We start from the raw sequence: 23,099 nt of genomic DNA, 5'->3' as shown, positions 1-23,099 counted from the left end.
ATATATTGGAAATTAACCCCTTATCTGATATACCATTGGCAATTATGCTCTCCCATACAGTGGGTTGCCTTTCCATTTTGATATTGTATCTTTTCCTGTGGAGAAACTTTTCAGATTGATGTAGTCCCATGTGTTCATTTTCTCCTTTGTTTCCATTGCCTTAGGTGATGTATCAGTGAAAATTCTGCAGCATATGATGTGTGAAATTTTGTTGCCTACATTTTCTTCTATGATTTTTATGGATTCATGAGTCACATTTAAGTCTTTTATCCATTTTGAGTTTATTCTTGTGTAGGGTGTAAGTTGATGGTCTAGTTTCATATTTTTGCATATAGCTGTCCAATTTTCCCAACATCATTTATTAAAGAGGCTGTTTTCACTCCACTGTATGTTCTTGCCACCTTTGTCAAATATTAATTGAGCATATTGCCTTGGGTCCATTTCTGGGTTCTCTGTTCTGTTCCACTGGTCTACATGACTGTTCTTGTGCCAGTGCCAGGCTCTTTTGATTACGGTGGCTTTGTAGTATAACCTGAAATCTGGTAAAGTGATCCCTCCAACATTGTTCTTTTTTTTCAAGATTGCTGTGGCTATTCGAGGTCTTTTTTGTTTCCATATAATTTTTGAAGTATTTGTTCTAGTTCTGTGAAGTATGACATTGGTATGTTCATGGGGATTGCATTGAATCAATAGATTCCTTTGGGTAGTGTGGACATTTTAATGATGTTAATTCTTCCAATCCATGAACAAGATATGGGCTTTCATTTTTTTTATATCTTCCTCTATTTCTTTTTTCAATGACCTGTAGTTTTCTGCAAATAGGTTCTTTATTTCTTTGGTTAAGTTTATTCCTAGGACCGAAAAATGGCGGCGGAGTGAACAGAGCTACACAGACCGTCTCCCAGAACCAAACTGGAATTACAACTATAATACAGACAAATCGACGGGAAAAAGCAACAGAAAAGCAGCTTGGAGGACCATACATCGAGGGACACTGACTCCAGCCCGGTAGGCTTGCAAAGGCGCGAGACGGGGGCTGGGAGCCCACGGTCGGCAGCTCGGCAGCGGCCTTAGCTGGGAGCAGCGCCCTCGGGTTACACTCCCAGTCCGCTCCACAGCGCAGAGCCGGGACAGAGGCTGAAACAGCCACAGCCACTCACCTTGGGCTCTGGCAGAGGGAGGGCAGACTGGACTGGAACTGTGTCTGGACACTCGGGATCTGGAGGGCGCTCAGAGCTTTGGCTGAGTGCAGCCACTCAGGAAGGTGGCCACATTGCTCCTTCCCAGGGCTCTGAGGAGAGGCAGCAGCCCCTCCCTGGGAGATCCAACCCCACCCTGTGGGCCATTGACGTGCTAATTGAGGCTCACTAACAACCAGCATCTGCCCCACCCTCGTGAAAGCCCCTTGGCTGAGCACCAGAGGGAGTTTTTCAATCAACTGACAACCCAAAACTCATCAAGTAACCGAGACTGCTAGCCTCCAGGCAAAAAGCTAGAGGATAACATTAAGTTTCCTGGGCTGGCAACTTTAACCAGGAAAGTAAGACTTGACAGTGGTGTTCAATGTGGGTCCTCCCTTGCTCATCTAAACACAGGAGAGGGAGCCACAAATAGCAGAACACCAACACCCACAGGGAGAACTTGACAGGCTCCAAAGCCCACAGTGATAGCCAAAATGGTGAAACACACAAACAGAAGCCAAATGAAAGAGCAAGACACCTCCACCGAAGATGAGATCAATGTGGAGCAATTAGGCATGTTACCAGAACTAGAATTCAGAGCCATGATCTTGAGGAAGCTGAACAGCATGAGTAAGGACATAGAGACACTGAAAATAAGCCAATTGGAAATTAAAAACCAACAAGAAGAGATAAAAAATGACATATCAGAAATGAAAAGCACATTGGAAGGTTTAAAAAGCAGAGTAGGGGAAGCTGAGGACTGGATCAGTGAATTAGAAGACAGGGTAGAAAAAATCAACCAATCAGAAAAACAAAAGGAAAAAACTATTAAAAAACAGGAAGACAGCTTAAGAGAACTATGGGACAACTGGAAACGTAATAATATTCGCATCATAGGAGTCCCCGAAGAAGAAGAAAATGAGCAAGGGATAGAGAATATATTCAAAAAAATAGTGAGAGAAAACTTCCCTAACTTGGTGAAGGAAGAAGGCATTCAAGTTCAAGAAGCACAGAGAGTCCCAAGTAAGAAGAACCCAAACAGGCCCACACCAAGACACATAGTAATTAAAATGCCACAAATTAAAGACAAAGAGAGAATCCTAAAAGCATCAAGAGATAAGCAACAGGTTACCTACGAAGGGAACCCCATAAGGCTCTCAGCTGACTTCTCACAAGAAACACTACAGGCCAGAAGAGAATGGCATGAAGTAATCAAAGTCATGAAAAACAAGAATCTGAAACCAAGACTACTCTACCCAGCAAGGCTATCATTCAAAATAGAAGATCAAATAAAGAGCTTCACAGACAAAAAAAAAAAAAAAAAGGATAAGGGAATACATTAGCACCAAACCAGCACTGCAAGAAATGTTAAAAGGACTGCTGTAATTAGCAGTAGAAATGGGAAGAAAAATAGAACCACACTAAACAAAAGTGGCAATAAATAAGTACATATCAATAATCACCTTAAACTTAAATGGATTGAATGCTCCCATAAATAGACACAGAGGAGATGATTGGATAAGAAAGCATGACTCATCTATATGTTGTTTACAAGAGACCCACCTCTCAACAAAAGACTCACATAGGTTGAAAGTGAAGGGATGGAAAAAAATTTTCCAAGCAAAAGGAAAGCAAAAAAAAAAAGCTGGGGTAGCAATTCTCATATCTGATAAAATAGATTTCAAAATGAAGACCATAACTAGAGACAAAGACGGCCACTACATAATATTGAAAGGATCTATCCAACAGGAAGATATAACCTTGATAAACATATATGCACCCAATATAGGAGCACCAAAATATATTAAAAATCTTCTGGAGGACTTCCAAGGAGAAATCGACAACAATACAATCATAGCAGGTGACTTCAACACCCCGTTGACAGCACTGGATAGATCCTCTAGGCAAAAAATTAGCAACGAAACAGAGACTCTATATGAAGCACTAGACCAAATGGATTTAATAGATATCTACAGAGAATTACACCCCAAAACTACAGAATACATATTCTTCTCAAGTGCACATGGGACATACTCAAAGAGAGACCACATGATAGGACACAAACTAAATCTCTACAAGTTCAAGAAGATTGAAATCATATCAAGCATCTTCTCAGATCACAATGGCATGAAACTAGAAATCAATTGCAACAAGAACATGCAAAGACATTTCAACACATGGAGGCTAAATAGCATGTTATTAAACAATGAATGGGTCACCGAGGAGATCAAGGAAGAAATTAAAAACTTCCAGGAAACCAATGAAAATGAACACACAACAACACAAAATCTATGGGATGCAGCGAAAGCAGTTCTGAGAGGGAAGTTCATAGCATTACAGGCCTACTTCAAAAAACAAGAAAAATTTCTAATTGACTGTCTAACCTCACATCTTAAAGAATTAGAAAGCAAACAAAAAGAAAACCCCAGAGCAAGTAGAAGGAAGGAAATAGTAAAGATCAGAGCAGAAATAAATGACATAGAGACCAAAAAAACAATTCAAAGGATCAATGAAACAAAGAGCTGGTTTTTCGAAAAGATAAACAAGATTGAATGACCCGTAGCTAGACTCACCAAGAAACAAAGAGAGAGAACCCAAATACACAAAATCAGAAATGAAAGAGGAGAAGTAACAACCAACACCACGGAAATACAAAAGATCATTAACAATCTCAGCGAAATGGACAAATTTCTAGAAACACACAGTCTCCCAAAACTATTCCCGGAAGAGATAGAAAACTTGAACAGACCAATAACAGCTAAGGAAATTGAAGAGGTAATCAAGACTCTCCCAGCAAACAAAAGCCCAGGCCCAGATGGTTTCACGGGGGAGTTTTACCGAACATTCAAAAAAGAACTAACACCCATTCTCCTCAAACTATTTCAAAAAATTCAAGAAGAAGGAAGACTTCCAAACAAGTTCTATGAGGACAGCATAATTCTAATTCCAAAACCAGAAAAAGACACTACGAAGAAAGAAAACTGCAAGCCAATATCACTGATGAACATAGACGCCAAAATCCTGAACAAAATATTAGCAAATCGGATCCAGAAATACATCAAAAAAAGTATTCACCATGACCAAGTGGGATTCATTCCAGGGATGCAAGGCTGGTACAATATTCACAAATCAATAAACGTGACACACCACATAAACAAAATGAAGAATGAAAACCACATGATCATATCAATAGATGCTGAAAAAGCATTCGACAAAATCCAGCATCCATTTCTGATAAAAACGCTCAGCAATGTAGGAATAGAGGGATCATATCTCAACATAATAAAGGCCATATATAAAAGACATACAGCCAACATCATACTCAATGGACAGAAACTAAAGACATTTCCATTAAGAACAGGAACAAGACAGGAATGTCACCTTTCGCCACTCTTATTTAACATTGTACTGGAAGTCTTAGCCACAGCAATCAGACATGAAGAAAAAACAAAAGGGTTCCAAATTGGAAAGGAGGAAGTGAAACTGTCATTATGTGCAGATGACATGATATTGTACATGGAAAGCCCTAAAGACTCCATCAAAAATCTATTAGAATTAATAAATGAATTTGGCAAAGTAGCAGGATACAAAATTAACGTCAAGAAATCGACGGCATTCTTGTACATCAATGATGAATTCACAGAAAGAGAAACTGAAAAAACAATCCCATTTACCATTGCGCCAAAAAAATTACGATACCTAGGAATAAACTTAACCAAAGAAGTAAAGGACCTATTTGCAGAAAACTACAGGTCATTGAAAAAAGAAATAGAGGAAGATATCAAAAAGTGGAAGCACATACCCTGTTCATGGATTGGAAGAATTAACATAATTAAAATGTTCATACTACCCAAAGCAACCTATAGATTCAATGCAATCCCCATCAAAATACCAACGACATATTTCATAGAAATAGAACAAATACTTCAAAAGTTCATATGGAACCAAAAAAGACCCCGAATAGCCACAGCAATCTTGAAAAAGAAGAACAAAGTAGGTGGGATCACAATACCAGATATCAGGTTATACTACAAAGTGACTGTAACCAAAACAGCCTGGTACTGGCACAAGAACAGGCATATAGACCAGTGGAACAGAACTGAAAACCCAGAAATGGACCCAAGGCAATATGCTCAATTAATATTTGACAAAGGTGGCAAGAGCATACGGTGGAGTAAAGACAGCCTCTTTAATAAATGGTGTTGGGAAAATTGGACAGCTACATGCAAAAAAATGAAACTAGATCATCAACTTACACCATACACAAAAATAAACTCAAAATGGATAAAAGACTTAAATGTGACCCGTGAATCCATAAAAATTCTAGAAGAAAATGTAGGCAACAAAATTTTGGACATCATACGAAGCAGAATTTTTACTGATACATCACCTAAGGCAACAGAAATAAAGGAGAAAATGAACACATGGGACTACATCAAACTAAAAAGCTTCTGCACAGCAAAAGAAACAATCATCAAAATGGAAAGGCAACCCACTGTATGGGAGAACATCATTGCCAATGATGTATCAGATAAGGGGTTAATTTCCAATATATATAGAGTGCTCATACAACTCCACAAAAGGAAGACAAAGAACCCAATTAAAAAATGGGCAGAGGAGCTGAATAGACACCTCTCCAAACAGGACATACAAATGGCCAAGAGACATATGAAGAAATGCTGAACATCACTAATCATCAGAGAGATGCAAATTAAAACAACAATGAGGTATCACCTCACACCTGTCAGAATGGCCGCCATCAACAAATCATCAAACAACAAGTGTTGGCGAGGGTGTGGATTAAAGGGGACTCTAATACACTGCTGGTGGGAATGCAGACTGGTGCAGCCGCTATGGAAAACAATATGGTGCTACCTCAAAAAAATTAAAAATTGAACTTCCATTTGACCCAGTGATCCCACTGCTGGGAATATACCCTAAGAAGCCTGAAACACCAATCAGGAAGAATATATGTACCCCCATGTTCATAGCAGCACTATTTACAATAGCTAAGATCTGGAAACAGCCCAAGTGTCCACCAGTAGACGAATGGATCAAAAAGCTGTGGTACATATACACAATGGAGTACTATGCAGCGGTAAGAAAGAAAGATCTCTTATCCTTTGAGACGACATGGAGGGACCTCGAAAGTATTATCCTAAGTGAAAGAAGCCAAGCAGAAAAAGACAAATACCACATGATCTCACTTATATACGGAATATAATGAACATAACAGTCTGAGGAATACAGTAGACCCAGACACATGGAAGTAGGGCACAGACTGACATCCCTCAGAAGAGGGGATGGGTGTGGGGGGGTGGGAAGAGATAAACCACAGAACTTATATGCATGTATGCATATCCAATGGACATGGACAACTAAGCCGGGGACAGGGTGGTGGTGGGGGGTTGGGGGGGTGCCAATGGGGTAAAAAGGTAAAATATCTGTAACAAAAAAATAAATAAAAATTCATTAAAAAAAAAAAAAGTTTATTCGTAGGTATCTTAAATTTTTTTTGCCACAATTGTAAATGGGATTGTTTTCTTAGTTTCTCTTTCTGTGATTTCATCATTGGCGTATAAGAATGACATAAATTTCTTGATGTTAATTTTGTGTCCTGCAACTTTGCCAAATTTATTTATTAAGTCTAGTAAATTGTTGATGGAGTCTTTGGGTTTTCTATGTATAGTACAACGTCTCTGCTAATAATGACAGTTTACTTCCTCCTTTCCAATTTGCATCCCTTTCATTTTTTCTTCCTCTCTGATTGCTGTGGCTACAACTTCCAGTACTATGTTAAATAAGAGTGGCAAAAGTGGGAATCCTTGTCTTGTTCCTGTTCTTAAGGGAAATGCTTTTAGTTTTTGCCCATTGAGTATGATGTTGGCTATAGGTCTTTTATATATGGCCTTTTTATGTTGAGATATGATCCGTCTATTCTCACTTTGCTGAGTGTTTTTATCAGAAATGGATGCTGGATTTTGTCAAAGGCTTTTTCGGCATCTATTGATATGATCATGTATTTTTTATTCTTTATTTTGTTCATGTGGTGTATCACATTTATTGACTTGTGAATATTGTACCAGTCCTGCATCCCTAGGATGAATCCCACTTGGTCATGGTGAATAATTTTTTTCATGTATTCCTGGATCAATTTGCTAGTATTTTGTTCAGGATTTTGGCATCTATGTTCATCAGAGATATTGGCCGTTAGTTTTCTTTCTTTGTAATGTCATTTTTGGATTTTGGAATTAAAATTATGCTGGCTTCATAAAACAAGTTTGGAAGTTTTCCTACTTCTTGAATTTTTTGAAATAGTTTGAGAAAAATGGATGTTAGTTCTTTTTGAATGTTTGGTAAACCTCCCCCATAATGCATTCTGGGCCTGGGCTTTTGTTCGCAGGTAGATTCTTGATTACATCTTCAATTTCTTCTACTGTTATTAGTCTCTCCAAATTTTCTATCTATTTCTGGTTCAGTTTTGGGAGACTATGTGTTTTTAGAAACTTATCCATTTTGCTTAGATTGTCGAATTTGTTGCCATATAATTATTCATAGTAGTTGTTAAAGATCTTTCATATTTCTGTGGTTGCAGCTCTTACTTCTCCTCTTTCATTTCTTATTTTGTGTATTTGGGTTCTCTCTCTTTGTTTCTTGGTGAGTCTAGCTAAGGATCCATCAATTTTTTTATCTTTAAAAAAAAACAGTTCTTTGTTTCATCGATCCTTGGAATTGTTTGTTTGTACTCTATGTCATTTATTTCTGCTCTGATCTTTACTATTTCCTTCCTTCTACTTGCTCTGGGGTTTTCTTTTTGTTTGCTTTCTAGTTCTTTAAGGTGTGAGGTTAGATGGTCTATTAGAAATTTTTCTTGTTTCTTGAGGCCGACCTGTAGTGCTATGAACTTCCCTCTCAGAACTGCTTTCGCTGCATCCCATAGATTTTGTGTTGTTGTGTCTTCATTTTCATTGATTTTCAGGAAGTTTTTAATTTCCTCCTTGATCTCCTTGGTAACCCATTCATTGTTTAATAACATGCCATTTAGCTGCCATGTGTTCAAATGTCTTTGCATGTTCTTCTTGCAATTGATTTCTAGTTTCATGCCATTGTGATCTGAGAAGATGCTTGATATGATTTCAATCTTCTTAATCTTGGAGAGACTTAGTTTTTATCCTAACATGTGGTCTATCTTTGAGTATGTCCTATGTGCACTTGAGAAGAATGTGGATTCTGTAATTTTGGGGTGTAATTCTCTGTAGATATCTCTGAAATCTATTTGGTCTAGTGCTTCAGTTAGCGTCACTATTTCCTTGCAAATTTTTTGTCTAGAGGATCTACGCAGTGATGTCATTGTGGTGTTGAAGTCCCCTTCTATGATTGTATTGCTTTCGATTTCTCCTTTGAAGTCTTCCGGAAGATTTTTAATATATTTTTGTGCTCCTACATTGGGTGCATATATGTTTATCAAGGTTATATCTTTTTGTTAAATAAATCCTTTCAATATTATGTGGTGGCCTTCTTTGTCTCTAGTTATGGACTTCATTTTGAAATTTATTTTATCAGATACGAGTATTGCTACCCCAGGTTTTTTTTCCTTTCCATTTGCTTGGAAGATTTTTTTCCATCCCTTCAGTTTCAACCTATGTGAGTCTTGTTGTGAGGTGGGTCTGTTGTAAACAACATATAGATGAGTCATGCTTTCTTATCCAATCAGTGGCTCTGTGTCTTTTTATCGGAGCATTCAATGTATTTACATTTAAGGTGATTATTGATATGTATTTATTATTGCCACCTTTGTTTAGTGGGGTTATATTTTTCTTTCTATTTCTCCTTCTAATTACAGCAGTCCTTTTAACATTTCTTGCAGTGCTGGTTTGGTACTATTGTATTCCCCTAGTCTTTTTTTGTCTGAGAAGCTCTTTATTTGACCTTCTATTTTGAATGATAGTCTTGCTGGGTAGAGTAGTCTTGGATTCAGATCCTTGTTTTTCTTGACCTTTATTCTGTCATGCCATTCCCTTCTGGTTTTTAATGTTTCTGTGGAGAAGTCTGCTGAGAGCCTTATGGGGTTTCTTTTGTAGGTAACCTGTTGCTTACCTCTTGCTGATTTTAGGATTTTCTCTTTGTCTTTCATTTTTGGCATTTTGATTATTATGTGTCTTGGTGCTGGCCTGTTTGTGTTTTTCATACTTGGGTCTCTCTGTGCTTCTTGAACTTGAATACCTCTTCCTTTACCAAATTAGGGTAGTTTTCTGTCACTATTTCTTCAAATACAGTCTCTGACCATTGCTCATTTTCTTCTTCTTCGGGGACTCCTATGAGTTGAATATTATTACATTTCCAGTTGTCCCCCAGTTCTCTTAAGCTGTCTTTCTTTTTTTTTAATTGTTTTTTTCTTCTTGTTTTCTGATTGGTTGATTTTTTTCTACCCTATCTTCTAATTCACTGATCTGGTCCTCAGATTCCTGTACTCTACTATTTAGACCTTTCCAGTGTGTTCTTTATTTCTTATATATCATTCTTCATTTCTTCTTGGTGGTTTTTAATTCCCAATTGGTTGATTTTCAACATTTCTAAGTATTTGCTCATGGTTTTGATATATGTACTTGTGCTGTTGAGCTTCCTCAAGATCATGGCTCTGAATTCTAGCTCTGTTAACTTGCTTAAGTACACCTCATTTATCTCATCTTTGGTAGAAGTCTCTTATTTTTTTATTTGGCTTTTGTTTCTGTGTTTCACCATTTTGGCTATCGCAGTGGGCTTTGGAGCCTGCCAAGGTTTCTCTGTGGGTGTTGGTGTTCTGCTCCTTGTGGCTCCCTCTCCAGGATTGAGCCAGTGTCTCTGATTATATGGTCCTCCAAGCTGCTTTTCTGTTGCTTTTTCTTGACAATTTGTCTTTATTTTTGTTGTAATTCCAGTTTGGTCTTGGGAGACAGTCTGTGTATCTTCCATTCACACCACCGCCATTTTGTCTCTCCCCACTGCTTTTTAATCCATTCATCTACTGATGAACATTTGGGCTGTTTCCATATCTTAGCTATTGTAAATAGTGCTGCTACAAGCATGGGGGTACATATATTTTTTCTGATTGGTGTTTCAAGCCTCTTAGGGTATATTCCTAGAATTGGGATTACTAGGTCAAATGGAAGTTCAATTTTTAATTTTTTGAGGTAACACCATATTGTTTTTCATAGTAGCTGTACAAGTCTGCATTCCCACCAGCAGTGTACTAGAGTTGTTTTTCTCCACACCCTCACCAACACTTTTTGGTTGATGATTTTTGATGGCGGCCATTCTCACAGGTATGAGGTGATACCTCACTGTTGTTTTAATTAGCATCTCTCTGATGATTAGTGATGTTGAGCATTTCTTCATATGTCTCTTGGCCATTTGTATGTCCTGTTTGGAGAGGTGTCTATTCAGCTCCTCTGCCCATTTTTTAATTGGGTTCTTTGTCTTCCTTTTGTGGAGTTGTATGAGCACTCTATATATATTGGAAATTAACCCCTTATCTTATGCATCCTTGGCAATGATGTTCTCCCTTACAGTGGGTTGCCTTTCCATTTTGATTTTTTTTCTTTTGCTGTGCAGAAGCTTTTTAGTTTGATGTAGTACTGTGTGTTCATTTTTTCCTTTCTTTCTGTTGCCTTAGGTGATATATCAGTGAAAATTCTGCTGTGTATGATGTCTAAAATTTTTTTGCCTACATTTTCTTCTAGTATTCTTATGGATTCATGGGTCACATTTAAGTCTCTTATCCATTTTGAGTTTATTTCTGTGTATTGTGTAAGTTGATTGTCTAGGTACATTTTTTTGCATGTAGCTTTCCAATTTTCCAAACACCACTTATTAAAGGGACTGTCTTTACTCCATTGTATGCTCTTGCCTCCTTTGTCAAATATTAATTGAGTATAATGTCTTGGGTCAATTTCTGGGTTCTCTGTTGTGTTACACTGGTCTATATGCCTGCTCTTGTGCCAGTACTAGGCTGTTTGGATTACAGTAACTTTGTAGTATAACCTGATATCTTGTATTGTGATCCCACCTATCTTGTCCTTCTTTTTCAAGATTGCTGTGTCTATTTGGGATTATTTTGGGGTCCATATGAACTTTTGAAGTATTTGTTCTAGTTCTGTGAAATATGTTGTGGTTATTTTGATGGGGATTGCATTGAATCTCTAGATTGCTTTGGGTAATATGGACATTTTAATGATGTTTATTCTTCTAATCCATGAACAATTTAAGTGCTTCCACTTTTTTATATCTTCCTCTATTTCTTTTTTCAATATCCTGTAGTTTTCTATAAATAGTTCCTTTACTTCTTTGGTTACATTTATTCCTAGGTATCTTAATTTTTTTTGCCGTGGTTGTAAATGTTGTTTTTGTGTTTTTTTTTTTTTTTTTCAGTTTTTCTTTCTGTGAGCTGCTTATTGGTGTATAGGAACCCAACCCTTAATTGTGCTCTCTATTTCTGGGAATTCTTTACAAAAGTATTCAGGCTGTGGTGTGTGTGTGTGTGTGTGTGTGTGTGTGCACACGCATGCACATGCCCATATTGTTTAAAATGATTGTATATATAAAATAATATGCAATATCTTTTCAAAGTATATTGGACATGTGAAAATCAAATTTAAATGATGGAGGACACTGAGGAGAATGTATCCTTTAGAACAAATAATGAGGTCCTTGTCTAATTGCTCATTTATCACAGAATTTTATCTCAGTCTGCAAACAAGCAAAAAGAAAAAGTTGGCAACTGATTTGAACATCTTTATTTACAATTTTAACCATCAGAAAGCCTAGGCTTTTTGAGCTGGAGAATTTACTGGTCTAGAAGGTAACCAAGTATTCTATCACCTCTTGTAATTGAAAAATAATAAAAATATCACAACGAATGTAAATTACCCTTCGATGGATTGTTTTCCTCCTATTTACCTTTCAAGACATCAAGTGCTTCTGGAAAATACTTTATGCAGTTTTTTGTTGTTGTTGTTTTTGTTTTACCATCCTGTCATCCATCACATTCCATACCCCACCCCTTTCAATAATATTTCTTTCAGAAGTTATGAGGAGGCATAGTGTCCCTGTTGGCGTCTGGTTATGTGTTTGAATCCATGACTTAGGTTGGTCCAGACATTCAATTATAGAATGAAGAAAAAAGTCAAAACAACTACAGAAATTGAGTATTAATTAAATATGATTTGAAAGTTAATAAAGTCATCTGATAGCAGATTTGAAGGGACTCATTAGAGTGAAATTCAATTGTGCAGTACTGCAAGTTGCTACAGCCCTACAACCAGCCCATTTCATTCTGGTCTTTACATGGGATGAGAACAATTCCTCCAGGACATGAGTTCCTTCTAGGAAGGTTCCCGGTGGATCATCTGTAAAGTATTTGTCAAATTAAGTAAAGAATAAGATAGTCAGATATTCCACACAAGCTACTCTTTTCTCAGTTGTCAGAACAAAATTGCTTACTTAAAGAGAGCCATACTAATTTAAGGGCCATAGACATCTCAGTGGACACAGTCTTTTGCTCAGCCAGCATTAAGCATTTTAAAGTTGTGGGCTCTAGGGAGAGAGTTGCATGACCATTTTAAGTGTGAGTATTAACAAGAAATCAAGTAGTGTTGGGCTGCAGTAGGTGACTGTGAAAGCTCCTTGTGAATCATATAGAATATATTTATTTAAGTGGGGAATTAGTTCTGCCTGCTCTGGAACTTATGTCTTCTAAAGCAAAGCTATAAAATAGGCAATGTTTATCTTTGGTTTCTCACTGGTAGAATCCTCTCCTTTCAGGGGCTTTCTGATCCCTGTTCATTTGTCTTTGCCACTTAGGGTCATGCTCCTCAGCCTCTTAAAACTTGCTTATCATTTTTATGTCACAAGCATTCATCTTATGAGGCTGTAAGGCAGGTGATAGAAAGATGGAAATATTACAGTTTTTGTCTTCCAGGTTCTATTAATATTGCTGAGAAAAAAAAAAAAAGATGAACATATAACAAGAATCCATTCTGCTCTTTCTGAGGCATTCCCTAAAAGTGTCCTGTTCTCTACATTTATCAGACAAAATCTGAATCTGATTTGAGACTCTTAAAATCTGAACCTAAACCTATATGCCCAGGTCTCCATATTAAAAAAAAAAAAACAATAATAAAAGCAGCATGGAATTATAGCATCTTTTAACACAATCAGGCCCAAGAAAAGAGTAAGGAACAAGACAGTTAAATATCACAGTAACTTTGCACTGCTGTGTTTGCTTACATGGATGCATTTCTATTGTCCAGTCCTTAGAAGCCAGATTTTTTTTTTTGTTTTTACCTTAAGGTATGTAAGTAAAGAACTGGTATCACATTTTTTTGAAAGTAGTGTCTTCCCTTATAGGTAAGGATTTCACAGATCAATATAAAATATATGGGCCCCAAAATGGAAAAAAAAAAATGGACAAAGGCAATTCAAAATAAAGAAATTCCTGCATATTAAAAAGAATTCAATTTTATTAATACTCATCTACAAATTAAACAACTATGAGTTGTCATTTTTTAATTTATTATTAGTGTCCAAATGTGGTGATAGTTGGTGAAAGGGTTTTCTGCTAAGTGGAAGTATGAGCTAACACAATCTTTTTATGGAACAATTTTTGATCAGTAATTATAAAAATGTTTACAGCCTTGTGCATGGTAATTCTCTTTTGAAGAAATATTCTTAAGAAATATGCGGAGATGCATTTAAGACTCTAAGAACAAAAATAGTTCATCACACCCCTTGTCCCCTAGTAGGCTGCCTCACTGGGTTAGAGGAAGCCTGCACCAGCTTCCCCCAGTGAGCAGCTTATACTTTTCAAACACACTGAAGGAATCCAGATGTGCTGCTGACCTCTTGATGGTTTAACCTCCTGTAGTCCCTCACTCCTTTAACCTAAGGCTATTAACGGGCTTCTGGCTATGTGCCTGCGACGTACTCTGTCTGCAAACTGCCCCTCTTTAACAGAGGATGAGTAATGAATTTGCCTTTTCTTTTTATTCATCTCATCTAAAAAATTCTTGGAGATTTAGTGTGCACATTTCATCCTTCCCAAGTGCCTTCACTGGGTAAAGATTTTTTGTTTGTTTTTAATTTGTATATCTATTGGTCATTTTAATAGGGACATTGACAAAAAGGAATTAGACACTTGTGCTGACATCACATTCTTACCCAGACATCCTGGGTTGCTTTTCTAAAACAAAGGATACAAAAGACAGAGGGCAGAAAAGAGGAAGGAGAAAGAGGAGGGCAAAAGGAGAGGGTAAGATCCATTTGCTTGGTTCCCCTTCATAACTCTGCCAGTTTATGTATTTCTGTGAGTTATTTTAAACAGTTTGCCCTTGTTTAGATAATAACAAACAAGGATTTGGTGGCGAAGAGATTAGAAACAGAAAAAAAAAGCTGCAGAATAACAGATTTCTAAAGAAGAATAGATTTAGGTACAATATTACAGTGCAGAGGGGTGAGATTGATTTGCCATTAGGACTTTTAGAATCTGGAGTCAACATAACTGGCATCCAAAGAAGTCAAAAGTGAGTGAATGCACCAAAAAGCAGAAGGAGGAGAGTTTTCTAAAAGTCTAATTTTGTCCCCTCTGCCGTTTTGCCTACAAACCTAGTGATAGCCACTGCCTCATTTGCAATACCTGAAGCAAGGCTTTACCTGGATGAATTGCATTGACATATTTGGCTACAAAAAATCTATTTCTTCACAGAATGTATAATTCAGTTGGCTGCTTTGAAAGTGAGTAGTGCATACTCAGATGCTTTCAAAGTACCATGTAGATCTGACAGAATACAACCATAGTTGTGTGGAGGCAGAGTTGGCATTACAGAACCTTTTACAGCATACTAAACCATAAAGTTGTAGTTTTCTTAACTATTAATATTCATCTGAGGTTTAGAGACCTCTCCTCTTTTCCATGTTCAACATGACCCATATATGTTATAGTCTAGATTGTCTTAGGTTTGATATGATACAGCATAATATGATATACATGCAGATATGGAAAATAGAGGTTTTATTTTGCTGTTATCACTTTTGAATTGTTGATAACATTACTGCCATTCAGTTAAACAAATGTATTGTCATAATATCAATACATCAATAGTGTGTGTGTGTGTGTGTGTGTGTGTGTGTGCATGAAATCATTCTTAAAAACAGGTTGATTGCAACTGGGAAATGCTAAATGCTCTGAAAAGACAAAGATGATCAAAAAAATTTTGGTGATGTCTAATAGCTGTTTCCTAAGTACATATTTGTTATATTTTTCTCAATCAGAATTAAATGTGATTTTAATACTCATTTGGTATTTAAATAATATACTATGATTGTTATATGATATTTTAATTAAATGCACATTTTCTTCCAAAATATGAAGTGTTACCACTGTGAAAAGACCTATTCTGTATTAAGAACATTTTTTTAAGTAATGATCCCTGTGATTCACTAAAGAAAAATTTATTTTTCAGTATTATTTGTACTTCTACATTAATCCAGCATTTGATGAGTCTTGAGGAAATGAAAGACAAGAACTTTCAAAGAGGTAAGTATTCTCATAATATCTTAATGAGGATAATGCAAACAGTACACAAAAGGATATATTTAAGATAAAACATCCTTCAAGTAAAAAGTATATAAGAAGCAGGAGTTACTTTCATTCTTTTTCCATTCAAGGCATTTCCTGTTCACTATATTTGTAAAGCAGGCAGATTCTATTTATTACATTTGTTTTCATTTTCTTTTTAAAAACTTTATCTCTCATAATATTCTCCTCAGCATTGAAAAACTATAAAATTATCTTTTTTTTAATTATTTTTTTTATCATACCCAAGGACATTTTTTCCATTTTTTGTTCAGATAGAGTGGGAGGGAAGGAGAAGAAGAGAGAGAGTAACATCGACGTGAAAGGAAAAATCGAGTGGTTGCCCCAGCAAAACCCCAACCAGGGCCAGGGACAAACTGCAACTGAGGTACGTGCCCTTAGGGGGAACGGAACTCAGGTCTCTCTGGACGGCAGGTCGACACTCTAACCACTGAGCCAAACTTGCCAGGGTTAATTTAGATCTTAATTAAAAGCAAGGTTATAAATGTAACTGTTCAAATCACCATCCATCCTTCTCAGGCTCCAGGAAACCATTGTTTTGATATTCACCAAATTTGCATTCCCAAACCACTTTACTTTCTATAATTATATATTTCTTTGAATTTTTAAAAAATTGTTTAGAAGAGACCCACCTCACAACAGAAGATTCACATTGGTTGAAAGTGTAGTGGTGAAAAAAAATCTTCCAAGCAAATGAAAAAAAAAAAAAAGCTGGTGTAGCAATACTCACATCTGATAATATAGATTTCAAAATGAAGACCATAACTAGAGACAAAGAATGCCACTATATAATATTGAAAGGATATATTCAACAAGAAGATATAACCTTGATAAACATGTATCCACCCAATAGAGAAGCACCAACATATACTAAAAATATTCTGGAGGACTTCAAAAAAGAAATCAACAGCAATACATTTATAGCAGGTGACTATAATACCCTGTTGACACACTGGATAGATCAAGACAAAAAAATTAACAAGGAAACACAGACTCTGAATAAAGCACTAGATCAAATAGATTTAATAAATATCTGCAGAGAATTACACCCCAAAAGCGCAGAATTCGCATTAATCTAAGGTGCATATGGGACATTTCAAAGATAGACTGCATGTTAGGGTACAAACTAAGACTCTACAAGTTCAAGAAGACTGAAATCATATCAAGCATTTTCTCAGATCCCAATGGCATGAAACTAGAAATCAATTGCAGCAAGAACATGCAAAGACATTTGAAATCATGGAGGCTAAATAGCATGTTATTGAACAATGAATGGGTTACCATGGAGATCAAAGAAAATATTATAATGCTTCCTGGAAACAAATGAAAGTGAACACACAACAACACAAAATCTATGGGATGCAGCAAAAGCAGTTCTGAGAGGAAAGTTCATATAGCACTACAGGTCTACCTCAAAAAAAAAAAAAACAGAAAAATTTCTAATACACTATCTAGCATCACAACTTAAAGAACTAGAAAGCAAACAAAAAGAAAACCCCAGAGCAAGTACAAGAAAGTAAATAGTAAAGATCAGAGCAGAAATAAATGACATGGAGACAAAAAAAAAAATTCAGAGAATCAATGAAACAAAGAGCTGGTACTTTGAAAAGATAAACAACATTGATGAACCCTTAGCTAGACTCACCAAGATACAAAGAGAGAGATCCAAATACACTAAATCAGAAATGAAAGAGGAGAAATAATAACAGACACCACAGAAACACAAAGGATCATTAACAAATATTATGAACAATTATGTGGCAACAAATTAAAAAATCTAAGCAAAATGGATGAATTTCTAGAAACACATAATCCCCCGAAACTGTACCAAGAAAAGAGAAAACTTGAAGAAACCAATACCAACAAAAGAAATTGAAGATGTAATCAAGACTCTCCAAGCAAAAAAAAGCCCAGGCCCAGATGGCTTCACAGGGAAATTTTACCAAACATTCAAAAAGAAACTAATACCAATTCTCCTCAAACTATTTCAAAAAATTCAAGAAGAAGGAACACTTCCAAATTGGTTTTATGGGGCCAGCATAACTCTAATTGCAAAACCAGAAAAAAGAGACAACAAAAAAAGAAAACTACATGGCCATGGAAGTCGGAATCCACTAAGGAGTGTGTAACAACTCACCTGCCGAATCAACTAGCCCTGAAAATGGATGGCGCTGGAGCATCGGGCCCATACCCGGCCGTCGCTGGCAGTCGGTGACGTGCGTGAGAGATACCCATTGTCCTCAAACTATTTCAAAAAATTCAAGAAGAAGGAAGACTTCCAAACTCATTTTATGAAGCCACCATAATTCTAATTTCAAAACCAGAAAAAGACACAACAAAGAAAGAAAACAACAAGCCAATATCCCTGATGAACATAGATGCCAAAATCCTGAACAAAATACTAGTAATTCGGATCCAGCAATACACCAAAAAAAATTATCAACCATGACCAAGTGGGATTCATCCCAGGGATGCAAGGCTGGTACAATATTCGCAAATCCATAAATGTGATACACCACATAAATAAAATGAAGAATAAAAACCACATGATAATATCAATAGATGCTGAAAAAGCCTTCGACAAAATCCAGCATTCATTTTTAATAAAAACGCTTAGCAGTGTGGGAATAGAGGGATCATATCTAGACATAATAAAGGCCATATATGAATGACCTACAGCCAACATCATACTCAATGGGCAAAAACTAAAAACATTTCCATTAAGAACAGGAACAAGGCAAGGATGCCCACTTTCGCCACTCCTATTTAACATAGTATTGGAAGTCTTAGCCACAGCAATCAGACTGGAAGAAAAACTAAAAGAGATCCAAATTGGAAAGGAGGAAGTGAAACTGTCATTATTTGCAGATGACATGATACTATACATAGAAAACCCCAAAGACTCCATCAAAAGTTTACTAGACTTAATAAATAAATTTGGCAAAGTAGCAGCGTACAAAATTAATGTCAAGAAATCGATGGCATTCTTATACACCGATGATGAACTCCCAGAAAGATCTAAGAAAACAATCGCATTTACAATTGCAGCAAAAAATTAAGATACCTAGGAATAAACTTAACCAAAGAAATAAAGGACCTATTCGCAGAAAACTACAGGTCATTGAAAAAAGAAATAGAGGAAGATATAAAAAAGTGGAAGCACATACCCTGTTCATGGATTGGGAGAATTAACATCATTAAAATATCCATATTACCCAAAGCAATCTATAGATTCAACACAATCACCATCAAAATACCAACAGCATACTTCAAAGAATTAGAACAATTACTTCAAAAGTTCATTTGGAACCAAAAAAGGCCTCAATAGCCACAGCAATCTTGAAAAGGAAGAACAAAGTTGGAGGGATCACATTACCAGATTTCAGGTTATACTACAAAGCCACTGTAATCAAAACAGACTGGAACTGGCACAAGAACAGGCATATAGAACAGTGGAACAGAACAGAGAACCCAGAAATGGATCCAAGGCAATATGCTCAATTAATATTTGACAAAGGTGGCAAGAGCATACAGCGGAGTAAGGGCAGCTTCTTTAATAAATGGTGCTGGGAAAATTGGACAGCTACATGCCGAAAAATGAAACTAGACCATCAACTTACACCATACACAAGCATAAACTCAAAATGGATAAAAGACTTAAATGTGACCCATGAATCCATAAGAATCCTAGAAGAGACTGTAGGCAACAAAATTTCAGACATCATACGCAGCAGAATTTTTACTGACATATCACCTAAGGCAATAGAAACAAAGGAGAAAATGAACACATGGGACTACATCAAATTCAAAAGCTTCTGCACAGCAAAAGATACAATCATCAAAATGGAAAGACTACCCACTGTATGGGAGAGCATAATTGCCAATGATGTATCAGATAAGGGGTTAATTTCCAATACATATAGAGTGCTCATACAACTCCACAAAAGGAAGACAAAGAATCCAATTAAAAAATGGGCAGAGGAACTAAATAGACACCTCTCAAAACAGGACATACAAATGGCTAAGAAACATATAAAGAAATGCTCAACATCTCTAATCATCAGAGACATGCAACTTAAAACAACAATGAAGTACCACCTCACACCTGTCAGAATGGCCACCATCAACAAATCATCAAACAACAAGTGTTGGCGAGGGTGTGGAGAAAAGGGGACTCTAGTGCACTGCTGGTGGGAATGCAGTCTGGTGCAGCCACTATGGAAAACAATATGGTGTTACCTCAAAAAATTAAAAATTGAACTTCCATTTGACCCTGTGTTCCCACTGCTAGGGATATACCCTAAGTAGCCTGAAATACCAATCAGAAAGAATATATGTACCCCCATGTTTGTAGCAGCACTATTTACAATTGCTAAGATCTGGAAACAGCCCAAGTGTCCATCAGTAGACGAATGAATAAAAAAGCAGTGGTACATATACACAATGGAGTACTATGCAGCTGTAAGAAAGAAAGATCTCTTATCCTTTGTGACTACATGGAGGGACCTTGAAATATCATCCTAAGTGAAACCAGCCAAACTGAAAAGACAAGTTTTATATGATCTCACTTATTTGTGGAATATAATTAACATAACAGTCTGAGGAATGGGGTAATCCCAGAGACGCAGAAGTGGGGTACAGACTGACAATCCCCTAAAGAGGTGGGTGGTGGGGGAGAGATAAACCACAGAACTTATATGCATGTATGCATGAACAGTGGACATGGACAATAAACTGGGGAAAGGGCAGACTGGTAGGGGGAGGGGGAAATCAGTGGGGGGAAAAGGAGAAACATCTATAACAAAAATTATATTAATAAAAAAAAGAAAAGAAAACTATAGACCAATATCCCTGATGAACATAGCTGCCAAAATTATGAACATAATCCTAGGAAATCAAATCCAGCAATACATCAAAACAATTATTCATCATGACCAAGTGGGATTCATCTCAGGAATGCAAGGTTGGTACACTATTCACAAATCAATAAATGTTATACACCTCATAATCAAAACAAAGAATAAAAACCACATGATCATACCAATAGGTGCAGAGAAATCATTTGACATAATCCAGCATGCATTTTTGATATAAATACTTAGCAATTTGGAAACAGAGGAATCATATCTCATCATCATAAAGACCATATATGAAAGACCTATAGCCAACATCATACTCACTAGGCAAAAAGAAAAACCATTTTTTTAAAGAAAGGAACAAGACAAGAATGCCCACTTTCGCCACTCTTATTTAACATAGTACTGGAAGTCTTAGCCACAGCAATCAGACAGGAAGAAAAAATAAAAGGGATCCAAACTGGAAAAGAAGAAATGAAATTGTCATTGTTCGCAGATGACATGATACTATATGTAGAAAACCCCAAAGACTCCATCAAGAATTTACTAGACTTAGTAAATGAATTTGGCAAAATGGCAGAATACAAAATTAATGTCAAAGAATTGATGGCATTCTCATACACCAATGATGAACTCACAGAAAAAGAAACTAAAAAAAAAAAGAAAAAATACCATTTATCATCGTGGCTAAAAAATTTAGATACCTAAGAATAAACTTAACCAAAGAAATAAAGGACCTATTCACAAAAAAACTACAAGTCATTGAAAAAAGAAATAAAGAAAAATATTTTTTAAAAAGGAAGCACATACCTTGTTCATGGATGGAAGAATTAACATCATTAAAATGTCCATACTACCCAAAGCAATCTATAGATTCAATGCAATCCCCATCAAAGTACCAATGACATACTTCACAGAAGCAGAACAAATACCTCAAAAGTTCATGTGGAACCAAAAAAGACCTGGAAAAGCCACAGCAATCTTGAAACAGAAGAACAAAGTTGGATGGATTACAATACCAGAATTCAGGTTATACTACAAAGCCACTGTAATCAAAACAGACTGGTACTGGCAAAGAACAGGCATATAAACCAGTGGTACAAAACAGAGAACTCAGAAATGGACCCAAGGCAATATGCTCGATTAATATTTGACAACGGTGGCAAGAGCATACAGTGAAGTAAAGACAGCCACTTTAGTAAATGGTGTTGCGAAAATTGGACAGCTACATTCAAAAAAAAAAAAAAAGAAGAAGAAGAAGAAGAAACTAGACCATCAATTTACACCCTACACAGTAATAAACTCAAAATGGATATAAGACTTAAATATGACTCATAATTCTATAAAAATCCTAGAAGAAAATGTAGAAAACTAAATTTCACACATCATACACAGCAGAATTTTTACTGATACATCACGTAAGGCAACAAAAACAAAGAAGAAAATGAACACATGGGACTACATCAAACTCAAAAGCTTCTGCACAGCAAAAGATACAATTATCAAAATGGAAAGGGAACCCACTGTATGGGAGAGCATCATTGGCAATGATATATCAGATAAGGGGTTAATTTCTAATATATATATATAGAGAGAGTGCTCATACAATTCAACAAATGGAAGCCAAAGAACCCAATTGAAAAATGGGCAGAGGGCCTAAATAGACACCTCTCCAAACAGGATATACACATGGCTAAGAGACATATAAAGAAATGCTCACATCACTAATTATCAAAGAGATGCAAATTAAAACAACGAGTTATCACCGCACACCTATCGGAATGGCCACCATAAACAAATCATTATACAAGTGTTGGCGAGGGTATGGATAAAAGAGGACTCTAGTACACTGCTGGTGGGAATGCACACTGGTGCAGCCACTGTAAAAAACACTATAGTGTTATCTTGAAAAATTAAAAATTGAACTGCCACTTGATCCAGTGATCTCACTTCTAGGGATATATCCTAAGAACCCTGAAACACCAATCTGAAAAAAAAAATATGTACCCCCATGTTTGTAGCAGCACTATTTATAATAGGTAAGATCTGGAAACAGCCCAAATGTACATCAGTAGATAAATGAATAAAAAAGCAGTGGTACATACACACAATGGAGTACTATGCAGCTATAAGAAAGAAAGATCTCAATCCTTTGAGAAGACATGGAGGGACCTTGAAAGTATTATTCTAAGTAAAGTCAAACCAAGAAAAAAAAGTATCACATGATCTCACTTATTTGTGGAATATAATAAACATAACAGTCTGAGGAATGGGGTAGTCCCAGAGACGTGGAAGTAGGGTACAGACTGACAATCCCCAGAAAAGGGTGTCATGGGGGAGCAATAAACCATGGAACTTACATGCGTGCATGCATGAACAATGGACATGGACTACAAAGCTGGAGACAGGGCAGGGAGGGTGGGGGAATGGGAA

This window comes from Molossus molossus, unplaced genomic scaffold (genome assembly GCF_014108415.1).
Source record: "Molossus molossus isolate mMolMol1 unplaced genomic scaffold, mMolMol1.p scaffold_m16_p_7, whole genome shotgun sequence".
In the NCBI taxonomy this organism is placed as follows: domain Eukaryota; kingdom Metazoa; phylum Chordata; class Mammalia; order Chiroptera; family Molossidae; genus Molossus; species Molossus molossus.
Note: the sequence above shows the minus strand (reverse complement) of the source record.